The sequence below is a fragment of the Varanus komodoensis genome, unplaced genomic scaffold (genome assembly GCF_004798865.1).
Source record: "Varanus komodoensis strain SLA01 unplaced genomic scaffold, ASM479886v1 scaffold5, whole genome shotgun sequence".
Lineage (NCBI taxonomy): Eukaryota > Metazoa > Chordata > Lepidosauria > Squamata > Varanidae > Varanus > Varanus komodoensis.
Window position 1 is genome coordinate 39,228,944 of NW_025336087.1, and position 12,244 is coordinate 39,241,187.

At 40.9% G+C, this 12,244-nt stretch overlaps 1 protein-coding gene across 7 annotated transcripts in view; it reads left to right on the top strand.

Annotated features, from left to right (window-relative positions):
* SEMA4D (semaphorin 4D) overlaps window positions 1-12,244 on the top strand; it is a 124,557-nt gene that overhangs the window by 51,869 nt on the left and 60,444 nt on the right. The window contains exon 3 of one of the 7 annotated variants that reach the window (XM_044446585.1): window positions 2,193-2,283. The exons of the other annotated variants lie outside the window; for them this stretch is intronic. The gene's annotated coding sequence lies outside the window, so the exon portion shown is untranslated. The remainder of the gene's footprint in view (window positions 1-2,192; window positions 2,284-12,244) is intronic. 7 annotated transcript variants of the gene reach the window in all.

The window sequence follows — 12,244 nt, forward strand, 5'->3', positions numbered from 1 at the left end:
GAGAGAGAGAGAGAGAGAGAGAGAGAGAGAGAGAGAGAGAGAGAATGCATGCATGGTGTTCTGGCTGGGTATTTATTTATTTATTAAAACATTTCTATGCCGCCCCTTGCCAAGGCCTCGGGGTGGCTTACAACATCAAATACAAAATACATTAAAACAATAACAATTAAAATATATACAGTAAAATAAAATAAGCCGCCCTGGCCGAATAAAATTCAATAATATTAACATTTAAAATGCTGCTTAAATAAAAAGGTCTTCGCCTGGCTCCGAAAAACAAATAACGACGGCGCCAGGCGGACCTCTCTGGGGAGCGCATTCCATAACTTAGGCGCCACCACTGAGAAAGCCCTCCTCCGAGTAGCCACCCTCCTAATTTCCTTCACTGAGGGCTCCCGGAGGAGGGCCTCTCCTGCTGATCTCAAGGGGCGGCTGGGCATATATGGATGCAAGCGCTCCTTCAAGTAACCAGGACCCAAGCCGTTTAGGGCTTTATAGGTCATCACCAACACCTTGAATTGGGCCCGGACTTCAATGGGAAGCCAGTATAACTGCATGTGTTTACGCAAAGACGGTATTCTTAGGGAATGCATGTTGTTCAATGCTAGTCTACACTTGGTTACTTGGTATATGCAAGATCCTGTGTCAGCCTTGGGCTTCTTCAATCAATAAAGCATCTTGAGTAGCAGGTTTGGGACATGGAGAACCATAGTCAAGGTATGCAATAAGCTCATTGTGTAAGAACCGCTTTGTATATTATAGGATTCTGATACAGTAACCATATACTCACTTACCTGGGAGTAAGCTTCATTTAGTGCAATAGAACCTATTGTTAAGAGACCTGAGGGCGGAAGCAGAGATTATTTTAAAAGTCTGGCTAGTAGCTATATCTTTCCCCCTCTATGTATTCCATAGAATAATTCAGGGCCCATGCCAACTTAGATTAGGATTCTCATGTGGGGAGTAGGGGGACTTTTAACAAACTAGATCTGCTTCCTGTAATCTACTCTACATTCAAGAATGGGTTGGGAGAGAAATAGCAGCTAGAGATATATTTAAAGTAAGTCCACTGTAGCTCCCATTAGGCATATAGAGGAATGCACTGCTGCAGCTTAAAATAAATGGTATACCACTGTCCCTCCCCCACCCCAACACCAGAAGAAAATGACTTGCCTAGAGCTACCCCGTGAGTTCAGTAGCTAAGCAGAGATTTGAATTTGGGTGTCCGCTTGTTCCACGGCCAGTGTCCAACCTACTATACCACACTAGTTTCAGTTGAAGGATCTGGGTGTGCCCAGTGCCCCTTTTATGCATGGGATGCTTTGTTTAGCAGACGATCACTGCACAGAAGCCCCCTTCAGTGTGTGCCCTGGTTTTGCTGGATCAAGAGGAAGAAGTGGTGATGGTCTTTCCTACAGTACTTAGGGAAGTATTTTGAAAAAAAAAAATAGAATCAAAAGTTGTAGAAACCAATTGTTTATTTTGTAGAAATCATTAACAGTGTAGTATGAGTGGTTAACCCCCTCCCCCCAAACTTGGCTTGACAATGTCACATTTTGCTTTTTAAAATCATGATGTCAAGTCACATTAAGCAATGGCCTTCAAATCCCACCAAGGACATGCTAGAAATCTTGAAAATGGGGGTCATTTTAAGTGCAGTTGCATAATGAGTTGCGGTTAATTTATCATGGTGCTGAGGGAAAGGCTACAGACCTTTCTAGCACTACTATTGCTAAAAACGATGATTTCCTTTTCTTTAATTTTTTAAAAGAAATGTGTGTGAAATGTGTTAATGGAAGAATATCATAAATATGAGTTTCTCCCCTGTAAGAGATCGATTAAAACATTAGCTGAATTTTATAATGGAAGGTATTACACATGCATTATAATATATACCTTGCATGTACTATGAAGTACTCAAAAGAAATGACTTACTGAAAATGGTTGTTTGGCTCCTACAGGAATTATAATGCAAATGCTTATTTCTGACCATGCCCTGAAGGTGAACTTACCATAGATAAGTAATACACTTTTAGAGAGAGAAAAGTGTGAACAAAGCTGAAATAAAATTTTATTTAGAATGGTTTAAACTTATGCCTAATAAATGATAATTGACAAATGATGAAAGGTTTCCTAGCAACAAGTGCTGTGATAAATGGAGGTCTGAATTTGGCTGTTCTTTGTTTTGTTAGGCTGGATTGGTGTCATAACCCAGTTACTCATGTGGGAAGCTGTCTTGATCACAACTAGGGAAAAGATATATGCTGCTTTTCTATCATCAAGGTAATAAAGCACGTCTTATTTGAAAAGTGGCATTTTATATGATCACCATAATTAGTCCAGCTAGTTCCAATGAACTTAGAAACTTATGAAGGGCAAAATTTGGCTTTTAATATGCAGTCAGAGCAGATATAGTGCTTTATTTTAATGCTGGAGGCTTATTGCATTAGAGTCCTGATACTGTGTAAAATATTTGGAAAATGTAGACTTGGTGGGAAAATATGCCTTTGGAAGTTGGAAGGCATGAATTTAAAATTGCTTGCGCTTAGTGTGATTGCTTAAAGTTAGATTTGTAGAAACTGTTGTGAGCTGATTTCTCAAAAATTGGGCATAGGTCAGTTTCTCATGGAATTCGTAGAAAACAGTATTATGATATATACAATGGAAAAATGCAAATGTGTTATTACTTGGCTCTATAGATCGGTCTTGCTTTTGCTAAAAAATCAAACCTGGTTTACGCATACTAAACTGCACATATTAAACAACCATTGGTTAGCTGTGCCTGTACCAGCAATGAAGTGGACTCCTGCCCGTTTTGTGTTCTTGGTTGCGATGTGCAAATCTGGCTTCACATGTTGTGACAACTCACTGTTCCTGGCAAAGCTGAAGCCTACAAGCAGATGGGAGACACTTGTTCCCACACAGACAACACATGCTTTGTTCACTGCTTGTTTGGACATGCAAAGCAGGTCAAGATCTTCTTTCCCAGATACCCAGCTCATAATGCTAGTACTTCATGGATCAAAAGTCATTGCCATCTGGAGCAAATAAATAAGGTATCTTTTTGTGGTGAGGCATGATAGCAGTCTCTATAACATTATTACGTTGCCCATAGCTAATAAGTCAGAGAGGGGAACATGAAAAACCCCTTGATTCCATCACAATACTGTATTATATTATTATTTGCATAGCTGGAAAGACAGCAAAGCTGAAGATTTACTTCCTTAGTTTCTGTGCTGCCCAATAGCTGAAGCTCTCTGGATGGTGAACAACAGTAATGTATACAATAGAATACAAAACATAAAATTACGTTTCAAAAAACATTTTAAACCACACTTTATAGCTATCAAAAATCAGTCCATATTGCTAGGCCTACAGAAAAACAGCTACCACCACCATGTGCTGCATGGAACTGGTAAATGCATCAGCAAAGAGGACAATTGTAACTTGCCACCAAAAAGATAAAATGGGTGCCAGGCAGATTTTGGTGGGAGGATCATTCCCAAATGTGGGGGCTATCCCAGAGAAAGCCCGCCTTGTTGTCACCTGCCAAGGCGGCATTTGGAGGAAGGCCACAAATGTTGAGTGTAGTGCTTGGAAGTGATAGTGCATTGGCAGTTGTGGTCCCCAAACATGATGGCCTTTATAGCCTAAAACTAGCCCCTTGAATTGGGCTCAGAAGCAAGCTGAAGTGGAAATTATATGCTCAGAATATGGTCCAGTTATTAGTCTGGCTGCTGTGTTTTACTCAGACAGAAGCTTCTGAACAGTCTTCAAGGGTAGCCCTATGTATAGAGTATTGCCGTGGTTGTCTTCAGAGATTGTTCGAACATAGTTAATTGAGCATAGTTTACCGGCTACCCCTGTCCAGATAGGGCAGTAGTTGGATCACCAGCCAAATCTGGTAGGAGGCGCTCTGTGCCGCTAAGACCACTTGAGCTTCGAGTGGCAAAGATCAAGGAACACCCCCAAGCTATGAAATGTCAATGGTTATAAAGTCTGACAGTTCTTTTAAACATTTTTAAATGAATATGCTTCTTTTTCACAGTTAATAATCAACTTGTAATAATGCCTCTTCTTTCAATGAATTTCATTTAGCATGAGTGGTGATGGTGTATAATTCATTTTAGGGTTGGCAAGAGTTAACCTTTCTTAAAGCCAGAGAGAATGTTCCGCAGACAGAACTATTCTATTAATCTGCACAGAGACATGCTCTTTCAAAATTCAATACGAAATTTAAAGTACATGTATTGAAAGATCTGCACCTGGGTTTGTGGACAGTAGAGAGAAAAGAAGTAGGTTGCGTAATATAAAAGTGCATAAGATGTCTGATACCCAGTTATTAGCATAAAGGTCAAAGTGACCTGAATTTAATACCAGCACAAAGCTCTGTACGAAAGACTAAATAGTGCTTTCTAAAAGTATTGTGATTTGTGCTGCTGCTTTATTGAACAGATGCAATTAACATATGGTAGAAAGCATATTTATAAGCCAAGACTGTATACCCATTTCAGAATTTGTTGTTTGAGATTGTGTTCTACTCAGTGTTTGCGCTGAAAAAAATTTGCAGCTAAATTGAATAACAAACTATCCTCCCTTGCCCACCCCAAATTAGTATCGTATGTTACCACACCATTATTTCCTTTTTCTTTAAAAAAAAATTGCAGAATCACGGCGCAGTAATTCTATAGTGATTTAATTTGTTAGATGCTTGGGGCAGTGACCACTGTCATATGTATTACACTTTAAGACACTGTTTATTGCAATAGTAGTATCTAAATAAATGTCCCCAATTTAGGTAAAAGCAATGACTAAGGGTGAAATGACATTTTTACTCTTTAAATGCTTCTTTACAAATCCTCTTTCGGGGCTGTGGAACTGCGGGACCAGAGGGAGTACTAACATGGGAGTAATAGCAGGAGGGAAATCCTCGGGCAGGTCTGGCCATCCACGAGGCAGGTTGCCATGCCCACATCAGTCAGCCAGGTGGGAGCGTTGCATTGCACCCTACCCTTCCTGCCAGGAGGGCTGACCCCCACTGCCTTCAGCCATGCTCTGGAGAGCCCTCCCGGCTACCTTCCTGTCATGGCATTTGCCCCAACAAGAAAATGTCTGGCATACTTTGTTTCCCTCATCACCCCCACTGCTTTAGCTGCCACTGTGTCAGCTCAGTGGAACATGCATGGCTGGAAGAGGTTCCTTTGAAGCTGTCAGAAGAACTCTCCTGTGTGTCATAAGAGCTCCAAAGCCACTTTTTCCTGGCCGTGCAGCTCTCCTTACAGTCAGAATGTGGCAAAGAATGATGCAATTAAGTCAGCAGTGCAGTGTGGCAGAAGCACGCGGCATGACGTGTGGCAGTGTGTTTTCTCTCCTACCTCAAGCAGGAACAGAGCTTGAACTGGGGCTGTACTTAGGCTTGCTAATCCTCCCTTTCAGGAGCTTCCCCTCCCACTCAAAAGTCATCCTGCATCCTAAGGTTGACTGCACTTCAGGATCTGACTGGGAGATTTAAACGAACACATTCAGAGAACATTTGTAGGCATGCACGAATTCTGTCTATAAATTCTCCTCTACTACAGTCCATTGTCCCTCCCCACTTAAACGATAGAAGGGGAATTTTGGATTGGGAGCCTCATGTTTTCCTTTCAATATGCAGTTCACTCTAACTCCCACTGAAACTAAATTGTGATTAATTATGAAATGAGACTTCTCGTGTGTATCATTAGGTGGATCACATAATAAGAGTTTATTTAATTTCAGTGAAACATACCTATAGAATCACAGCCTCAGCCTCGTTTGCCCATGACAGAGCTCACAGTGTGACATAAGATGATGTATGGATTATGTATGAGGAAGTCAGAATTGGTCTTGCACATTGTGCTGGCTGCTAGTTGCCATCCTGCTCTAAAAGCTTACTAAAAGGAACATAGGTGATGGGCAACAGTAAATCTTTTTAGGTTGCTCTGAGGTGAGTTTTCCTCTGTCCCGTCTCCTCAAATTTCTATACTATGTAATAGCTTGGCATGGGTCTTCATCTGATACTTTGTTTAACCAACCTACAGTATTTTCCTAGCACAGTGTCTTGCGTCTGTTTGCTGTAGCACCTACAGATAAATTATGCTGTTCTATCCTCCCTGCTTAGTTGTTGTTCAGCAGCTGATGCCCATAGGATTCATTTTAAAAAAGTTTAAAGTATGTGAAAGCCTGTTTGCCTTTCAGAGGTGAGAAGGTCAGGCTGTTGTGTTTTTCTTTTAATCTCATTCCAAAATGAAAAAAGTAAAGGACAACAGGACCATACAAGTGCAAAGTTTTTGCTTCTGAGGGTTAATAGGTTGAGTTCAACCAATGCAGCTTAATTAATATTTTAAAGGATTTAGCCCCAAGGGAATTGCTCACTCTAACTGCCTTAGTTACATTTGGTTATTATATAATGCATCTTCATTATTCACCATTATTAGACAGGTTTCCAGGATTTCCAGAAAGTATTCCTATAGTCTACTGCATAGTGCTCTTGTTTCTGGTTGTTGTTTGCTTGTTTCAAAGTGAATGAAAAATCCCTAGGATACTTTTCCTTTTTGTTTTTCTTATTGTTTATTATTCTTGCCTTTATAGGAAAGGGAAACTTCAAATGAGTAATTGGCTCTTCAAAACTAACTTTGTTTTCTTTTCATTATTTCCTCTCCGCTGGGTACTTTGTAATATAAAGAAGAATGTTAAATAGTAATATTCCCTGGTAGAGGATTTGTACAAGAGGTTTGCCTGCATGCCAGTCTGTCCATGGTGACTACATGGACCATATCTCTACCTACTACCTTTTATTTCCAATCCCACCACATTCTGTATAGTGCCCCCCCCCCTTGGGACAAATGTCCAGGATCCACCCTCAGCTACCTATCTGTCTCTCTGTTCACGGTGTTATGTCACTCTGTTAGGCTTTGGGCTAACATGCTTGTCAAAACAATGGCATGCTGGGTATTGGTTGTAGAGGGCACTAAGAACGAAGAGGCACAACATCAGAAACAATGGCTGTCTTCACACAGTCATAAGAGGTGTGTAATAAAAGGGACAAATATGCAGTGCCCTTCCCTAAAGTTACCTGCCAAATTCTGCCCTGTGAAACTTCAACATGATAAAGAACTTTAAGCAAGATAAGGCAATTTCATATTGATTAAAGAATAAATTACAGAGCTCATGTCTAAGATTGAACGTTCAGCAGTGTTAAATGTTATGGAGCATTTTACTCATATTATACCAGAATAATAGGTTTCTGTGATTCAATCTTTCATTCTTAGGAGTACGTTGTTACAGATACTACTAAAATACTTTCACTGCTTAAACATATATTGCAAGATAGATGTGTCATTATCATCTTGAGAACAGTGCTTTCTCTAGTAGCTAGTGCAATCTTATTGATATCTTCTGGTCAGGTAGGTCCTGAGTTGCAAGTCATACAAGAACGTTTTAAGTTCACTCACATTTTATGATTGTACCCCTAACATGGTCCTTAAAATATGTCAATTCCAACAAAACCTGTTGGCTAAAAACCAGAGCAGCTTTTGTTAAAAGCATGTGTCCGGTACCTCCAACTGTTGGAAGTGTGGGGCTGCAAGTTGAATACCTTTGCCATCCAAAGTGGGGTTATTCTTTCATTGCACCTTGGAAGCCAGACACTGGTAATTGTGAACTAGCAAAATTTATATATGTAGATAAGGTACATTGATTCAATCTGGAGCTACCCATAAGTCAGGAATTACTCATTTTTGAAGCCATGGTCACAGTGGTAAGCTACCTGATATTATCACATTAAAAGAAGATATTCCCACTGTTAACATAGAACTGAATTGTGGACTTGCACTAGCTAACCCTTTGTGAGTTGGTAGCGTTCTGTTGGGAATATCAACAGTTGTTCAGCTACACCCAGATTTAGACAGGGTTCACATGACATGCTAAGCCAGTGTAGTTTATAGGGGATCAGCGTGTCATGTGAACCTGTCATGATTTTGTGAGTGAATTAAGTTAACCACCTATTTCTTCTTCCAGTGTTGTTTGAACCAGGATGGGTAGTTGTGTCATCTGAACCTAGATGACAGAAGCCTTCACAGGTTACATTCAACCATTAGTAAGCTTCTTCGTAAGAGTAGGAAAAATGAAATAAAATAAGCTGCAAACTGCCCCAGAAGAACACTATATACCTAAAAGCATCATTACAACACTTTACAAAGTCCAATTTTAAAGCATTTTTGAAAGAAGGTGAGGTTGCAAAAGAACCTTTCATAGCAGAATCTTTGGGTTTTGGGGAGATGTTCATCTGTCCTTGGGCTGCCTTCATTTCTGCAAGTGAGGATAACCCATGTGCTCATAACCACCCAGAGATGGTTTGCGGCTACCCACTCAGTTTCATCCCCCTGTTTCTAGCAGGATCCGTGGTGTTTTGGCGATATTCTCATGTCCCAGCCCCCCACCCCCAGTTGATCGCACCTTGAGGAGCTGCAGAAATGGTGGGGGGATTCCCTCTGATGGGAGTGCTCAGTTTGACATCTGTTGGTGGGAATCACCTCTAGTTTTCAGTGCGCCTCTGACGCTTCACTCTCACTGGTGTCCCTCTGACGCCAGTGAGAGGGACTAGGGACACCTGATTTTCCTTCAAAAACAAGGATCATGTTGCAAAGGGCAGGGGCAGAAGCTGTTTTTCACAAAGAACAGTCTCCAAGCTTTGCAAGCACCTGGCAGGTCAGCACCTGGCAGCTGTCAAATGCTTACAGGGCAAAGGGAGAAAATACTTATTTTCAGCCTGAAATAGGCATTTTGCACAGGGCGTGTGCTAGCTAGATTTGGCCAAAATCCTTTGGCACTATTCTGCCATTCCAGATTTGCCTGAATCTGACAGGGCGAGTTAAAGAATAACACTGAGCTCCATTATTTGCGCATGATTGGGACCAAAGGGCGGGGGGGGGGGACTCCGTTGTGGGCACCCCCTCTACAGTAGTGCTGTGGTTTTAAAGGGAAGAGTCAAGCAGCCGTGAGCCCAAATAGTTTGTGACAAAGGGAGGAGCCTTCTTCCTCCCTTGAGGATCCCTAAGTTACGCTTGGGAGGACTGAAGTGGGGGAAGGATGAGACACCCTCTCTGTGACATACCCAGTCATCTGATAGACACATTAGGGTAGGTTCACTGGTAAGGTTACTGTGTCTTAGGTACAGAACACCATGAAGAAGCTCCAAGCTTCCCTCTCTTCCCTGTTTCTAAAAGGCCGCTGTGGCATGGAAACAAACAGTAAAATGTATTGCAACATAATAAAAAAATTGTAACGTATATGTAGATTTTAGAATATTGCCTACAAAGTCTTTTGTTAAGCCTTCCATTTCTGGGGGACTATTTTCCCAAATGCTTACTTTCCCAGAGCTTTTATTTTGGGTAGTGGCTTGAAATGAGCCAGCAGTGGTAGCACTCAAGACTTGGCAGTGGGGTATGTTCCTGTGTCTTTCTCTGTAAGAGGGCATAAATAGGAAGCAAAAAGAGGGAGAGGAAGGTTTATAAATGCTTTAATTGCCTCTTGGAATTTCATTTACTTGTATGCATTTGGAGTCTTTGAAACACTACACAGTAAAGGTGTAATGAATCTTGAGTTTTATTTCAGTTTGTATAACAGCATCTAAAACTAAATTTCCTTTGAAGATCACTGTTATAGTATTCTATTTAAGTTGTTCCAAGCTTTCAGTCATTCGTATTCAAATAGGTTTCTAACCCCCAGTCCCCTGAATTCCTGTTGCTGTAATCACAGTTGCCAAAATAATTAGCAGTTTGTTTTTCTTCTTTTTTGGTAATATGCAGAGTGATCACATGACTTCATGCATTTTTGTGTGAGAAAGTAGATCTAAAGTAGAATAATAACTGCTACAAAGAACGACTTGATACATAAAAATTGCAAACTCTGGAAGGCAGGGCAATGTCACCTGATGAAAAAGTCTCAAATTGGCATGCATTTTTCTTTTATTATTAAGCAGTTCAAAATGTTGCAGTTTCAATAGGACATGTGTACAAGCTTCTCTTAGGCAAGGTTTATTTGGGAGTCAGGATCAGTATGCTGATGACACCCCATCTGAATCCAAGAAAACTGGTCAGGTTCTCAAGTATTAATGGAGTGGGTAAAGGAAGGGGTTGAAGCTTGTTCTGGACAAGATAAAGGAGCTGGATGGGGTTGTACACTCCTTGAAGTCTCAGATTTGCAATTTGAGTGTGTTCCTGGATCCAACCCTGAAATGTCCGAAGAATTAAGTGTTGACTCTGCTGCTGTAATTAGTCTTCACTGTTATTTGTGGATTACCTGCAGATCAGTGTGTAGGTTGGGTGCAGGTGGCTTGTATGGTTCTGATATCATGTACCATTCTTGTACTTCTGGCCCACCACTTGACCTTTCACAAGGCCTCAAAGTGGCTGATTAGCTACTTAACCACACACCCTTCCCTTCCAGGAAGATGTCACATGTTAAGGCATATATAAGGAGTTTTGAAATATGTCATGTTGATGGCCTGAGATTCAGCTTTCAAGTGTACTAATGTGCATAACTGTGTCAGAGTTACTGGCAAGCTGTGAATAGCAATTTATTTCTACAGTTTTGATTTGAAGGCAGGCAGAAAGCCAAAGGCTGATGCTCAGTGCTACAAGGGCAACTCTGTTTTGAACAATGGAATGAATCCTCCTCCACTCAATTACACTGAGCAACATGTTCTAAATTTATAGATTCAAGGCTTTTGGGGCACAACTGCTGCCACAGGCACATTATAACTACCGTGCAACATTCCCACAAATGACTTTTTAATAACCATCTCAGACATCCCATCCGGAGGCAAAGGGCTTGCTAACATGCAGAGAAGCACCTGTGCTTCCTGCAGGAGTAGTTAAGTGCAGGAGTATAATACTCCGAAAGAAGCAACAAAAGAATGAATATACAAAATGGATCAGGCAGTGGGAGATGATAATCATATTTGTTGCTAGTTCGATCATTGTTAGGTCTAGTGTGCCTAAAAGTCAAATAATTCACTTCTGTAATCCTTCCCCAATCTCTTTCCCAGCATAGCCAATGGCCAAACTGGGGGTGATGGGCATTGTAGTTAACATACCTGCAGGGCATTGGTTTAGGAAAGTCTGACATAGACATTCTGAAAAATAATTGTAGTATTTATGTATCAACTGCAATGGGTGGGAAGGACTTGAAGAAAAATCCAAACCTCATCCAGGTATGTGAGAGGCATTCCATTGACTCCTTGGCAATTCTGTTGTTGCTGCTGAATGCAGAAAGCATGGAATGCAAATGCATTCTCCAAAGTTTCCCAACACAGAGATTATTTATGCAATTCAGCACAGCTGCTGGGTCAGGCACATCTTGATACCTGTTGCAGTGGGGAAGCAATGTAGGCCTCCAGGGCAGGTGGTGATTATGAAAGCACTTTGGTTGTTTACAACTTTTAAATTATGCCTAAGGCAAATTCCTTCACCTGTCCTGGCTATTTCCCTTTTGGAAATTCTCCTTTCATTCCTCTAGGCCAAATAATTGTGTCCTGCATTTTGTTGTGTAGGATGATTTTTCACAGGTTAGGAAATAAGGTCTCATAATACCTTCAGGGGAAACAATAAGAAGGCGCATACTTTCACCAGGGTCATTTGCATTGGAGACATATAAATATCCATCAATGCATATTTTGATGCTGCAAAGGGATGCTGTTTTGGCAGAGGGAACATTGGACCCTCCAAGTGTTAAAGCCTACAACTCCCATCATCCTCCCTATTGGCTATGCTGGGCTGATGGGAGTTGTAAGCCAAAGCAAGTGGAGGATTGCAGTTTGTCCATTCCTGCCCTAGAGAGATTTAATTTAGCATGCTTGATTTGCTTGTATTTAGCAAACAATACTCCGTGTTAATTTTTTCACCTAATGTGCCACATATATTTAACCTGGAACATTTGAAGGGTGAAATTAGATTTTCAGAATTGGAAAACTTGTAACGGGGCCCATTGCTGCAGCATACCCTGTTGGCATTATGCTCTCTCTTTCATTATTCCAATAGCACAAGCAAAGTGGCAATTTTGGATAAGAAAACAGAGGTAGTCAAAAGCAGTTGACACATGAAGGACTGTGTGTCAAATATTGACATTATTATCCCTGTTTATTAGATCCATTTCACTCTGGGGCATTTCCATGAAGTATCTTGATTTGCTTGAACTTGCTATGGATAATCACCTGAAAAGC